Genomic DNA, 2683 nt, shown 5'->3' with positions numbered 1-2683 from the left:
ATTCTACCATTGGTTTCCTCTAGAATGCTTTTGATCTCAGTTATTGCATTATTCATTATTGATTGACTCTTCTTTATTTCTTCTATGCCCTTGTTAAACATTTCTTGCATCTTCTCAATCTTTGTCTCTAGGCTGTTTATCTGTAACTCCATTTTGTTTCCAAGATTTTGGATCATTTTACTATCAGTATTCTGAATTCTTTTTCAGGTAGACTCCCTCTTTCTTCCTCTTTTTTTTTGGGGGGGGGGAGGTTGGTGGGCATTTATCATGTTTCTTTACCTGCTGAATATTTCTCTGCCTTTTCATTTTGTTTAGATTGCTGTGTTTGGGGTACCCTTTCTGTAGGCTGGAAGTATGTCATTGCTCTTTATTGTGGAGCCTGCTCTCTGTGGGTGGGGTTGGACTAGTGGATTGTCAAGGTTTCCTGGTTAGGGGAGCTTGAGTCTGTGTTCTGGTGGGTGGAGCTGGATCTCTTCTCTCTGAAGTGCAATTAAGTGTTCAGTAGTGAGTTTGGGGGTGTCTATGGGTTTGGCAGGGCTTCCCTGGTAGCTCAGAGGTTAAAGCGTCTGCCTCCAATGCAGGAAACCCAGGTTCGATCCCTGGGTCAGGAAGATCCCCTGGAGAAGGAAATGGCAACCCACTCCAGTATTCTTGCCTGGAGAATCCCATGGACAGAGGAGCTTGGTAGGCTACAGTCCACAGGGTCACAGAGAGTCAGACCTGACTGAGTAACTTCACTTTCTTTATTGGTTTGGCATCGTTTTTGGAAGCCTGTCTTTTAATGCTCAGGGCTGTGTTCCTGCTTTGCTGGAGAATTAGTGTGATATGCCTTGCTCTGGAACTTTTTGATTCTTGGGTGGAACTTGCTTTCAGTGTAGGTATGGAGGCTTTTGGATGAACTCTTGTCTATTAATGTTCCCTAGAATCAGGAGTTCTCTGATGTTCTCAAGTTTTGGAGTTAAGCCTCCTGCCTCTGCCTTTCAGTCTTATTCTTACAGCCTCAAGACTTCTCCATCCATACAGCACAGATGATAAAATCTAGGTTAATGGTGAAACAATTTTCCACAGCACGGTACACCCAGAGAGGTTCACAGAGTTACATAGAGAAAAGAAGAGGGAGGATGGAGATAGAGGTGACCAGGGGGAGAAGAGAGGGAGCCAAAAGGGGAGAGACAAATCTAGCCAGTAATCAGTTCCCTAAGTGTTCTCCACAGCCTGGAATACCCAGAAAGATTCACAGGGTTAAGTAGAGAAGAGAAGCGGAAAGGAGGAGGTAGAGGTGACCTGGGGGAGAAAAGGGAGAGTCAAAAGGGGAGAGTGCAATCAAGCCAGTAATCACACCCCTAAGTGAAAATGGGTATTGACAGTTTGATTCTTAAAGGTACAAAATTGACAACAAATACTAAAAAGTAAATATTGAAAACCTAGGGTAGAGGGTGGACTTTCAAAAATACAGTATTAAAAATACAAAACAAAGTCAATCACAAAATTATAATTATATATATATATGAAATTTGCTTTAAAATAGGGCCCTTTTTCAAGGTTAATAATAGGTTATAAAAATGAAAATTAAAGGATAATAAAGAACTTAACTTTAAAAAATTGAAAAGTAATTAATAGTAAAAATATATCTAGGAATTTCTCTGGAGCTGTTGTGGGCAGTGTGGGATCAGTTCAGTTTCAGATAGTTCCTTGTTCCAGCTTATACTTGTTCTCAAGGTCTATAGGCCCCCTCCAATGCCTAGTCAATGTTAACTACAGGGTTTTAACCTGTTGCACCTGTCACTTCTAGAGTGGTTCAGTCTTCTTTTTTTATTTTGGCTTCCTCTGTTTGCAAGTCTCTTTGGTGTCTAATTTCCACCCTGACACAAAGGGGTGTAGGTGGTCACTTATTTAGGCTCATTTATTCAGTTGTGTTGTGGGGAGGGAGGAGACACTGCAAACAAATATTGCTGGCATGTGTGGGGAGTGCTCACACTTTATGGACCACACTGGGTTTGGTCTGGCTCGCAGTGTTTGTTTTCTGGGTCTACACTGCTCAGGCTCCAGGGTGCTCTGCAGGGGCACTGTCCAAAGCGGGCCCTGTGTTTCGTGTACTTCCCAGGTCTAAGCCACTCAGGTTCAGGTTTTCAGGTACTCTGCAAGCATACAGACTTGGTTGGGCATGCGTTTTGTGCCCTTCCCAGGTCCAAGCAACTCAAGTGACCAGGTGCTTGGCGAGAGCACTGCCCCAGGTGGGCCATGCATCTTAATCATCTCCCCGGTCCTGGCCACTCAGTTTCCTGGGTGCACTGCAAGAGCACTGTCTCAGGTGTGCTGTGTGTCTCCTCCTGGGGGCTGATCTCAGGCTGCAATCCTCCTGGCAGATGTCAACCATCCAGGATCCCAGGAGGACGTGGTTAATAACTAGGAACCTGCTCACAGTTTGGTGGAGGATACCGGTCTCTGGGGCCAAGATTGCCCCTTGCCTTTTGGATCTGGCTGTCACATGCCTGGCTCTCTGCCTCTGGCAGGGGGAGGGGGGACCTGTATGCAGCTGGCTAGTTCTCCTTTGGTATTCACTCAATCCTTTGTTCTCTGAGCAGGCCAGGCTATGTGTTAGAGCTTTCCATGGGAAAGTTCTCTTTTCTTCTCTCTGGTGATCCTACAGTTTGGGTCGCTGTCTTATGTTAGCTCCCTCAGA

The 2683-nt window shown here is 45.0% G+C and overlaps 1 non-coding gene across 1 annotated transcript; it reads left to right on the top strand.

Moving 5' to 3' along the window:
- The first annotated feature begins 539 nt into the window (after nucleotides 1-539).
- On the top strand, nucleotides 540-612 carry TRNAW-CCA (transfer RNA tryptophan (anticodon CCA)). Its single transcript has one exon. It is a non-coding gene; the product is annotated as a tRNA-Trp (tRNA).
- The last annotated feature ends 2071 nt before the right edge of the window (nucleotides 613-2683 follow it).

This window comes from Ovis aries, chromosome X (genome assembly GCF_016772045.2).
Source record: "Ovis aries strain OAR_USU_Benz2616 breed Rambouillet chromosome X, ARS-UI_Ramb_v3.0, whole genome shotgun sequence".
In the NCBI taxonomy this organism is placed as follows: Eukaryota; Metazoa; Chordata; class Mammalia; order Artiodactyla; family Bovidae; genus Ovis; species Ovis aries.
Note: the sequence above shows the minus strand (reverse complement) of the source record. Positions and strands in the feature narration are given on the sequence as shown.